Source organism: Equus przewalskii, chromosome 14 (assembly GCF_037783145.1).
Source record: "Equus przewalskii isolate Varuska chromosome 14, EquPr2, whole genome shotgun sequence".
NCBI classification, from domain to species: domain Eukaryota; kingdom Metazoa; phylum Chordata; class Mammalia; order Perissodactyla; family Equidae; genus Equus; species Equus przewalskii.
The window spans coordinates 13,077,234-13,089,451 of NC_091844.1; the positions used below are offsets into that span (position 1 = coordinate 13,077,234).

Below are 12,218 nucleotides of genomic sequence, written 5' to 3' on the forward strand. Positions count from 1 at the left end.
CCTGGCATGAAGTGCTCCTTCATCCCTTCACTCAAAGAATCCATGATGTTCCAGAGCTGGGGCCCTAGATCACGAGCCTCAGAAACTGGTCAGCCCCCAGCCGTGGAGGCGGACGGGCAGGGCTGGCTGACCTCTGGCTCGGAGCCATGAAGGCAAAGCTTCCAGCCTCAGGCAGAGGTTTAACTAGTTGACATTTTCCTTACCCTCCATCTTGGGGACCCCATGACTAAATTGAGTCTCAGCGTCGTCTCCAGGAGGTCCTTTGTTATCCCCAGATAATCATTCCAGAAAAGAGCCACTTTTAGTGAGTTCATGTAAAACAGAATTTAAATAAAAAACTTCATTGTAAATTAGGAGCAAAAGGTTTGATTGGAGCTTTATCCTCGAAACTTAAAGTACAAATTAAGAAATGATAGGAAGTTTGTCGTGTGTTTCACAAAATTTGCAATCAAGCGTTGATCGAGGGAAGTCTCATTTTTTTCAACAAAACCACTCATCACAGTCTGGGGAGCCAGCACCGTGATGCTGACAGAGGCGCTTTGTTGACCCTCGTCGGAAGGAAGAAATCAAAGGCTTAGTTGAATTGCCAAGAGTTTCTCGTGTTTTGAAATTTTAATCATTCTCTTAAAAGAGATCTTGATCTGGTCTTTCTCTGTTTTCTCTTTTTTGGTTGTGAATTGGTCTCAGGATTAAACCCTTATAGTCTAAGGCTTTGCAGATGACGCTCTGACACGACTCTCGTTCCTCCCATCTTGAGTCAGCGTGAAATTTTCAGTTTCATTTGCATCCTATTCTCCTTGGATATTGTGGGACGGGCAGCCTCAAACATGCCCTCTCCTGGTCTTGCTTTTGCTTCCCCCAGACCGCCCTTCCTCCCCCTGGACCCACCCACAGTGGCTTCCTTTGGCAAATACTATCTAGACACATTACTAGTTTGGAAAGTGTCTTTATGGGTTAAATGGACAGTTTTCCAGTTTTCTTCCCTTACACATTCATGTATATGTTTCAAAAACAGATGTTCACTATGGAAACTTTACAGAAAAGTATGAGGAAGAAAGTTTAAATGACTGGCAAACCTACTAATTAGAGTAAACTTTATTAACCTTTTCGTTGCATATCTTTCCAGTTTTTTTTCTTGCATTTACACATACTTTCTTTAAAAAACAAAAACTGGGAGTATATTATACAGTCTTATGTGAAGTTTCTTCTTTATTTAGCATTATTTTGTAAGTGATTTTCCCTAATTCTTTAGTGGCCACAGAACATTACAATTTGTGGCTATACTCTCTCTGTAACTATGTCCCTATTGTTGACTACCTAATGTTTTCCCCCCTAATTTTTCCTATTAATTATAATACAATGGTATCTTGAGCCTTTTTAAATATCCGTTGTCCTCACCGGAAAGGGCAGGTGTAGGAAGATCTAGTCTTTCTTGTCCCTCTAAGGGATCTCACGGGCTTACGCAAGACTGTGAGCCTGGACCACATACAGATTTAACCAGGAGGAAAAGTCTGGCCGCAGCCTGAACCCGGCGACCCCACAGTGCAGCCCGGCCACACCTGTCCTCTGCCACCACCACCAGCACCGAGTTCACCTGCAGCTCCTCTGCCGTTCCCCACAGCGACCAGGACGCGGATTGATTTCTTTCTTCCCTCTTTTGCCGTCATATGGAAAACATTTCTGACCTAAAAGACAAAGTGTCTCATGAATATTACACCTGAATAAAATTCTGAAGTAGGAACTGGAGTGACGACCTTACACACACGCACACATGGTGAATCGTCCATCGTCCTCCAAGTCTACGAGCACAAACTGCAAACTTTCCCCAAGGAAACCTCTGTCGGGACGGTTTCTTCAGGAGCAAAATGGAAATAAGACTTTCTCTTCCTATTTCACAGCATTGTTAGAAGTTTCAATTGAGGAAACTTTTAAAGGAAACTGAAACTGTACAACTCAGCACGCCCTATTTTCATGAATGAATGACAATAAAAAAAGGTGATTATACTTTGACATGGTTTCTAACTGATTGACTATAAGACATACCCAATGTCAGAGATGTTAAAATATGAAAACACGTGCATCTTACAAATGATGAAATGCAGTATATAGACAGAATCAGCATAGGACTGGATCTCTGTGATAAGGATTAGGCTCAGCTGAGAGTAGAAAATTGGGACATTGCTTATTATGAACTACAGGAAAATCTGCATTTTTTGGCATATTTAAAGGGCAGGAACTATGAAGCTGTTAACTGCTTACCTGGCAGCCGCTTTTCCAAAAAATGTGGTTAAACGAAAAGGGAGCTCCTGTCTATGCCTGTGGATAATCTTACAGGAAATCACCACATACACAAGAATTGCTCAAAGAGATTAACTTCCAAAAGGTATAAACTGGGACCAAAGACATAAAATACTTGTAAGCAATTTAAATTCTATAATGCAACTGACATTGAAGAAACAATATACATATTCATTCACAAACTCAGTAAATGATCATTCCATGTGGTATTAACACCACGTGTGCAGCACGAGCTCATAGGGACGTTGACCACTGTAGGGAACACCCCGGAAAGAGCGGCTGAAACTCACCGGGGACAGGCTTCAGTTTCAGGTGCCTGCAAACAGCCCAGCAGGTCACTTCCCATCAAGAGCTGGGCATTCACGGCCACTCCAAGCTTCCTACCCCCGTCCCATGGCTCCTCTCAGGCTCAGCTCCCTGAATTCAGTCCCACATGCAGCTGTTTATAATTCTAGGACAGATTCCTAATGCTATCTTAGCTTCAGGAAGGAGGAAATTTAAAGGTCATCTCCAAATTCCGTTACCGACAATACCTCCGAAGTCACCATGTCATGAGACCTCAACAGGTAGCCCCCAAGAAGGGCAGCAGTCAGGAGAGCCACTATCAAGTGACTGAAATTCCAGTTCCATTATTTACTTAATCAGATCAGCTCTGTGTCTCAGAAAAGTCATGCACCAAAGCTTTTCCTGGCTGTTCCTCTTGCTCCATCCCCACCGCCCACCCAGCTTCCCCTAAGGCTTAACTGGGTATTTAATTAGCATGCCTACCTCAAGAACCCTGGTATCAAAATCGTCATATGTTTCTGGAGGGAGAGAAGAAACAGGCATACAGATAAATGTGTCTGCACAGTTAGTGCCTGAAAGCGCTTTTCAACACAGGCACCATCACCTACTTTTAAGTGAGAAGAATCTCAGATCTTTTGGTGCCACTCCCAAGGCCACACCCTGGTCCTCCATCATCCCCAGAGACGGCTCCACCACTAAACTCATCACCTCGGCCACCATCTCCCTGACTGCATACTCCTAACCCTCCAGTTTGCTCACTCGTCCACTCCCAAGACAAGGGTTCTTGGAGCTCCCCAGCACCTCCAGACTCTTGCCCACTGTCCTCCCCTTCCCTCTCACTCCCTCTGGTCCTCACAGCCTCTCCCGCTCGGCCAGGACACCACAGTCCATCACCTCCACCAGATCTGGTGAGTGTCCTCAACTCCCTCACCCTCTTCTCCCTCCACCGCACTATCGAGGCCCGAATCCAAGCAGCTGTCTGGCCACACCTGGCCTGCTGGGTGCTGCTGGAGAGAAGTCAAAGCATAGTACACACTTGGGCCACTAGAAACTCATGGTCTCCAAGTCAGTCATGTCCTCCCTGCTGCCTGCTGGCCTTTCAGGTCCCTTTAGTTAGCTCTGTCCCCACTCACCATAGCAGCCATTTCAAACACTCTGTGTGTGCTTCTATTTTTATCAACTTTTTGCTGTAGAAAATTTCAATCATATCCAAAAATAGAACTGCTGAGTGAAAGCTTGTACCCATTAGCCAGGTTCAACAATTATCACCTCATGGCCAATCTTCTTTACTCTAAACTCTGTCCACTTCTCACTCCCCTGGATAATTCTGGAGCCAGTCCCAGATACCCCACCTTTTCATCAATATTCTGGTGGCTGTGCTCATCAGTGCCCCCACCCTACTTTCAGCAGATGACCCCATCTCCTCCTCACAGACTAAATGAGGTCACCAGACAGATACACTCACACACCCTGCCCCACACGCATCTCCACCACCAACACTCCGGGCTCCCCTGAACCTGCAGTCTGCTGTTTCTTCTGTCAGAGTTAATCCACTTATCTACACTCTGGATTTGGGCCCTCATTACGGACTGACTGAGTTTGTAGGGTTTTTTCTCTCCTTCCCGTGTCTTCATCCTCTCAAGGGAAGCACTTTGCTCAGTTCTAAGCATCCTGCCTAAGCCTCTCCATCCCAGCCTCTCCTCTCCTCCTTAAGCCAAACTGAAGGAAGCAGCCAAACTCTGGTCTGACTCCTCATCTCCGACTCATCGACAGGAATCAATTTTCAGAGGATTTTTACTTCTTTACAGACTCAGGGCAGGGGGAGGGCTTTGTTTTCTAATTTGGCCTGATAAATTTTATCAGTTTTTATTTCCTGTGTGCTTTCATGAGGCTTGGTGACAACCATCCCATCGGGTTGTCTTCTGTTACAGAAGCAGCTCTCCCCAGCTCTGCTGCTCCTCGGGCCCACAGGACCAACTGTGTTTGGGAAACTGCGTCCTGTCGGGGCCTGTCCAGATCCTTGATGCCCCCACCACATTGATGGCTCTGAGAAGTGGCACAATAAAGACGCCAGAACCCAGGGCTGTGCAGCTCGTTTGTGGAATCTTCTTGGTTATGGGCCTCTAGTGTTCCATCAAATACAGTTGGATAATAATGTGGAGTTATTTCAATGATGTTCAAATCCTTTTTTGGAAAAAGGCAATTTAAACAGACAAGTAAATAAAATTGTAATAAGGAATCCCAGAACTACAAGTGCTCTCTCTGTCACAAAGGTAACAGAACCAAGACTCTGATACCTCCACTGGGAGCAGGGTCTGGGTGCCGAGACTGACACCTCCCCTCGTGTTTCCGCTCCATCCTCGCTCCCGTTTAAGCTTCATCTTCCTCTTCCGGTCCCACTCCTCTCTCTGCTGGACCATCTCAGCCTCCACCTTCTCCTGCTCTTCTTTGCTTCTTTGGGCAATGGTCTGCACAGCTCCATTTCTCAGAAGAGGGACATTCAGACCAGGCCATAGGAAGCCATGATGCCCTGAAGGTTTAAAAACATACATAAATGAGAATTTTTTTAAGGTGTTCATTTCTTGAGTGTTAAAGCACCAGGCAATGGGTGTATAGATAATGATACTTCTAGTGGGAACTTAAAATAACATACATCACTTGGCAGGTGACTCAGCACTGTCTATTAACATTGTAAATGCACCCACCCTAACAGCAAGTAATTCCTCTTCATGGTGTCACCTAAAGAAACCCTCCACACAGGTACAAAGCACTGTGTGCTCGGACAAGGATGTCCACTGAAGCGTTATTTGTAAAGGCAAAAAACACAAACAATCTCAATGTCCTGCACTATTGGAATAGCTAAATGAAATGCAGCATATCCAACCTATGAAGGATTCTGTCCTAAATGGAAGAAATGAGGTTGCTGTATATGTTCTGATGTGTAACAATTTCCAAGACCTATTGAGTGAAAAAGTTAATTATAATAGAGTATGTACCATATGATATGATTTAATTATTTCTAAAAAGAAGAAATCATATATTTCCTTTAGGGTTCTTATATATATAAAAGCATTAAAAAATGTCAGAAGGAAACAAACAAAAATGAGATCAGTGGTTTCCCTGCGGGTGGCAACAGTGATTGGGGGAGACAGAAAGAGCATCAAGGGGCACTTTAGGTTTCTGTATAGTCTTTGAATTTTTTACCAAGAGGGTATATATATGTATGATTATTATAATTTTAAAAAACGTTAAAACAAGAGAAGTCATAGAGAAAAATATTTAAGTAGATGTGCAATATCCAGAAATGCTATAAATACAGTAGAAGGTGTTTTCTTTCACCCAGAAGGCTAGTACTATCAAAGATAATTTGTTAGCAAGCACAGTACAAAATGTTGACTCAAGTACACAGTACTATTTTTATTCTTCAGAAAACACAAGTATAGGACATCAGCGTCATGGCAGAGTGAGCTTGCCCAGGACTCTCTTACCTCCAACATACAACAAAAAGCAGGAACAATATTTCAACAGAAAATACTCTAAAAGCACAAAAATCCTCGGAGAGTAATAGCAGGCACATGACAGAGGGCAGAGAGGCTGGGGCTCCCCTTGGAGGAGCTGGAACGATGTAAGAGAGATCTTTGCTCCCTCCCCTAAAGACTGTGGTCACTGCCGTGGGAGGATCTGTGAAGGAAGGAGTGGGGGAGGGGTTGAACATCCATGGGATCACCCAGGACTCCCTAGGGCCTTTCCAGGGGAAAGCCCTCTAAAGGGGTGAAAGCTTTCATGTGGGGTGACCTCATCAAGCCAAGACCCCAGAAGACCAGATAGCAAGAGCTGATAGAGAAACCCGGGACTGCACTCAGGAGAAAGTGCCCCTACCCTGACCCATGCTGTGCCATCCCGGCTGGAGGCGGAGGGCTCTTAATACACAGCTCTCAACCATCACCCAGTGGTGATAGGCTGTAACTGCAAGTGAATAATATCAGAATGAGAAAGACCTGACCTTCCAACATCAGACAGTTCATCAAATCTGCAGACCAGAGAGAGAACAATAAGCACCCAGAACTCAGTCCTGAGGACACAGAAATATGAAAACTAAATGGCAATGAATTAAAAATAGTCATCGTCAAAAAACTCAATGAGGTAAAAGAGCATATAGAGAAACAATTCAATGAGTTCAGGAGCTACTTCACAAACGAGAATGAAACTATAAAGAAGAACCAATTGGAAATATTAGAGATGAAAGTCACAATGGAAGAGATAAAACAAAATACAGATTCCTTGAATGCTCCTGTGGACATCATAGAGGAGCAAATCAGCATAATCGAAGATAGACATGTTGAAATGCTCCAGACAGAGGAGGAGAGAGAACTAAGAGTAAAAAGAAATGAAGAAAGTCTCTGAGAAATATCCCACTCAATGAGGAAATGCAACATAAGAATTATAGGTATTCAAGAAGGTGAAGAGGAGAATGGAGCAGAAAGTGTGCTCAAAGAAATAATAGCAGAGAACGTCCCAAATCTAGAGAATGAGAGGGAAATGTGTGTGGAGGAAGCTTTCAGATCTCCTAGATTTGTCAATGTAAAAAGACCTACTGCAAGGCATGTAGTGGTAAAACTGGCAAAAATGAATGACAAAGAAAGAATGCTCAGGGCAGCAAGGCAGAAGAAAATAACCTGCAAAGGAACCCCTATCGGACTTTCAGCAGATTTCTCTGCAGAAACCTTACAAGATAGGAGAGAATGGAATGACGTATCCAAAACTTTAAAAGATAAAAATCTTCAGCCAAGAATACTCTATCCAGCAAAAGTATCCTTCAGATATGAGGGAGAAATTAAATCTTTCCCAGACAAAAGCTAAGGGACTTTGTAGCCACGAGACCTCCCCTAGAAGAAATCCTCAAGAATGCCCTCATACCTGAAAAAAGAAAAAAAGGGTCACAAAACACAGAGTAAGGAGACAAATAGAATCAGAATAGGATAGCAAATATTCAACTATAGCATTAGGATAAAGGGAAGGAAAACACCAAAAACAAAGACAATCCTGTCACTTTAACCACAAATTCACAACACAAGTTGGAATAAGATATGAGAACAATAACTTAGGAGGGGAGGAGGAAAGGGACTGAATCAGTTTAGGCTAAGGAAATAAGAGGCTATCAGAAAATGGACTATGTCGTGCATGAGATTCTGAATACAAACTTCAGGGTAGCCACTAAGCTAAAAAGCAGAACAGAGACACAAAAAATAAATAAGGAGAAAACAAAGAAACACATCATAAAAAACTGCATAATTCAATTGGTAGACCAAAACACACAGGACAAGGAACAAAGGAAATGCAGGAAAACCAGAAAATAAGAGATATAGTGACAGCATTAAGCCCTCATACATCAATAATCACCCTCAATGTAAATGGATTGAACTCTCCCATAAAAAGACACAGAGTAGCAAGATGGATTAAAGAACAAGATCCAACAATTTGTTGCCTCCAGGAAACACATCTCAGCTCCAATGACAAATACAGGCTCAGAGTGAAGGGGTGGAAGATGATAGTCCAAGCTAATGGCAAACAAAAGAAAGCAGGTGTCACAATACTTATATCAGACAAAGTGGACTTCAAGATAAGGCAGGTAAAGAGAGACAAAGAGGGGCAATATATAATGATCAAAGGGACACTACATCAAGAAGAAATAACGCTTATAAATATGCACCCAACAAAGGAGCACCAAAGTTCATAAAGCAACTATTAACAAACCTAAAAGAAGATAGTAATATTAACACAATAATAGCAGGGGACCTCAACACTCCACTCTCATCATTGGACAGATCATCCAGACAGAAAATCAACAAGGAAACAGTGGAATTAAATGAAAAGCTAAACCAGTTGTACTTATTGGACATATATTGAACACTTCACCCCAAAACAGCATAATACACATTCTTCTCAAGTGTGAATGGAACATTCTCAAGGATAGGCCATATGTTGGGACACAAGGCAAGCCTCTATAAATTTAAAAAAATAAAAATAATAAAAGTGTCTTCTCTGACGATAATGCTATAAAGCTAGAAATTAATTACAAGAAAAAAACTGAGAAAGGGACAAAGATGTGGAGACTAAACAATATGCTATTGAACAAGCAATGGATCATTGAAGAAGTTAAAGAAGAAATAAAAAAAATCTGGAGACAAATGAAAATGATAATATGCCACACCAACTCGAATGGGATGCAGCAAAAGCTCTATTAAGAGCTCTTTGCAATACAAGCTCACCTTAACAAACAAGAAACATCCCAGATAAGCAATCTCAAATTACACCTAACTGAATTAGAAAAGGAGGAACAAACAAAGCCCAAAGTCAGCAGAAAGAGAGAGAGAATGAAAATCAGAGCAGAAATAAATGCTATTGAAACAAAAAAGGAAGTAGAAAGGATCAATGAAACAAAGAGCTGGTTCTTTGAGAAGATAAACAAAACAGACAAACCCCTAGCCAATCTTTCAAAGAAAAAAGGAGAGAAAGCTCACATAAACAAAATCAGAAATGAAAGAGGAGAAATAACAGCAGACTCCACAGAAATACAAAGGAATATAAGAGAATACTATGAACAACTATATGCCAACAAAATTGATAACTTAGAGGAAATGGATAAATTCTTAGACTCTTACAACCTTCCAAAGTTAAGTCAAGAAGAAGTAGACAATCTGAACAGACTAATCACAAAGAAAGAGATTGAAACAGCAATCAAAAGCATCCCAAATAATAAAACCTCAGGACCAGATGGCTTTCCTGGGGAATTCTACCAAACTTTCAGAGAGGATTTAATGCCTATCCTTTTCAAGCTACTCCAAAAAATTAGGGAGGATGGAACACTTCCTAACACATTCTACGAGGCCAACATCACTCTGATACCAAAGGCTGACAAGGACAACACAAAAAGGAAAACTACAGGCCAATATTGCTGATGAACATAGACGCAAAAATTCTCAACAAAATTTTGGCAACCTGAATTCAGCAATACATCAAAAGGATCATACATCACGATCAAGTGGGATTCATACCAGGGACACAGGGATGACTCAACATCTGCAAATCAATTAACATGATACACCACATCTACAAATTGAGGGAAAAAAATCACATGACCATCTCAATAGATGGAGAGAAGGCATTAGACAAGATCCAACAGCTATTTATGATAAAAACTCTGAACAAAACGGGGATAGAAGGAAATTACCTCAACATAATAAAGGCCATATATGACAAACCCACAGCCAACATCATACTCAATGGGGAAAAACTGAGTGCCATCCCCCTGAGAACAGGCACCAGACAAGGATGTCCACTATCACCACTCTTATTCAACATAGTACTGGAGGTTTTGGCCAGAGCAATTAGGCAAGAAAAGGAATAAAAGAAATCCAAATAGGGAGTGAAGAAGTGAAACTCTCACTGTTTGCAGATTACATGATCTTATATATAGAAAACCTCCAAAAATCCATTGGAAAACTAATAGAAATAATTAGCAACTACAGTAAAGTTGCAGGGTACAGAGTCAACTTACAAAAATCAGTTGCTTTTCTATACTCCAATAACAAACTTACAGAAAGAGAACTCAAAAATATAATTCCATTTGCAATTGCAACTGACAAAATACAGTACCTAGGAATAAATTTAACCAAGTAGGTGAAGGACTTATACAATGAAAACTATAAGACATTACTGAGAGAAATTGATAATGACTTAAAGAGATGGAAAGAGATTCCTTGCTCATGGACTGGAAGAATAAACATAGTTAAAATCTCCATACTTCCCAAAGCATTCTACAGATTCAATGCAATCTTTATCAGAATCCCAATGACGTTCTTCATGGAAAAAGAACAAAGAATACTAAAATTCATATGGGGCAATCAAAGACCCCGAATTGCTAAGGCATTCCTGAGAAAAAAGAACAAAGCTGGAGGGATCACAATCCCTGACTTCAAAATGTGCTACAAAGCCATAGTGACCAAAACGGCATGGTACTGGTGTGAAAACAGGCACACAGATCAATGGAATAGAACTGAAAGCCCAGAAATAAAACCACACATCTACGGACAGCTAATCTTTGACAAAAGAGCCAAGAACATACAATGGAGAAAAGATAGTCTCTTCAAAAAATGGTGTTGGGAAAACTGGACAGCCACATACAAAAGAATGAAGGTAGACCATTATCTCACACCATACATAAAAATAAACTCAAAATGGATCAAAGACTTGAACATGCATCCTGAAACTATAAAACTCCTGGAAGATAATATTAGTAGTACACTCTTTGAGATTGAACTGAACAGGTTCTTTTCAAATACCATGTCCTCTCAGACAAGGGAAACAAAAGAAAAAATAAACAAGTGGGAATTTCTTTTGCAAGGCAGAAGAAACTAGGATCAAAACAAAGAGACAACCCACCAATTGGGTGAAAATATTTGCAAATCATATATCTGACAAGGAGTTAATCTCCATAATATATAAGGAACTCACACAAATGAACGATAAAAAAGCAAACAACCCACTCAAAAAGTGGGCAGAGGAGGTGAACAGACATTTTTCCAAAGAAGATATACAGGTGGCCAATAAACACATGAAAAGATGCTCAACATCACTAATCATCAGGGAAGTGCAAATCAAAACTACTCTAAGATACCACCTTACGCCTGTTAAAATGACTGTAACCACTAAGTCTAAAAATAACAAATGTTAGAGAAGGTGTTGGGAGAAGGCAACCCTCATACACTGCTGGTAGGAATGCAAACTGGTGCAACCTCTATGGAAAACAGTACGGAGATTCCTCAAAAAACTAAAAATAGACCTACAATATGAACCAGCTCTCCCACTACCGGGTGTCTACCCAAAGAATTTGAAATCAACAATCCTAAGTAACATATGTACCCCTACGTTCATTGCAGCACTATTTACAATAGCCAAGACAAGGAAGCAACCCAAGTGCCCATCGACTGATGATTGGATAAAGAAGATGTGGTATATATATATACAATGGAATACTACTCAGCCAGAAGAAAACACAAATTCATCCCATTTGCAATAACGTGGAAGGACCTAGAGGGAATTATGCTAAGTGAAGTAAGCCAGTCTGAGAAAGACAAACACCAGATGATTTCACTCATATGTGGAATATCAACAAGTACTGGGACAAAGAAAACAGTTCAGTGGATACCAGGCAAAGCAGGGTGGAGGAGCCACTGGGAGTGAAGGGGAGATCTTATGTGTTGACAGTCAAGAAATAATGTACAACTGAAATCTCACGTTGATGTAAACTATTATGAACGCAGTAAAAAAAAAAATTTACGATCAAAAAAAAAAAAGAGAGATAGAAAACACACGTATAAACTATCATGGGTTCCAGGGGTTGGCAAACTAAAGCCCATGGGCCAAATCCGGCTCACCACTTGTTTTCGTTAATAAAGTTTTATTGGAACACAGCTCTGCCCATTCAATCATGTGTTGTCTGTGACTTTTTTTGTGCTCCAACAGCAGAGCTAAATAGTTGTAACAGAGACCATATGGCTCACAAAGCTGAAAATATTTACTGTCTGGCCCTTTGCAGAGAAAGTTTGCCAACTCTCTATTTATTCCATTTTCTG

The 12,218-nt window shown here is 41.2% G+C and overlaps 1 long non-coding RNA gene across 1 annotated transcript in view; it reads right to left on the reverse strand.

The window, feature by feature from the left end:
• LOC139075695 (uncharacterized) overlaps positions 1–12,218 on the reverse strand; it is a 318,375-nt gene that overhangs the window by 179,222 nt on the left and 126,935 nt on the right. The window contains exon 3 of the long non-coding RNA XR_011526354.1: positions 1,595–1,685. This is a non-coding gene — a long non-coding RNA (uncharacterized lncRNA). The remainder of the gene's footprint in view (positions 1–1,594; positions 1,686–12,218) is intronic.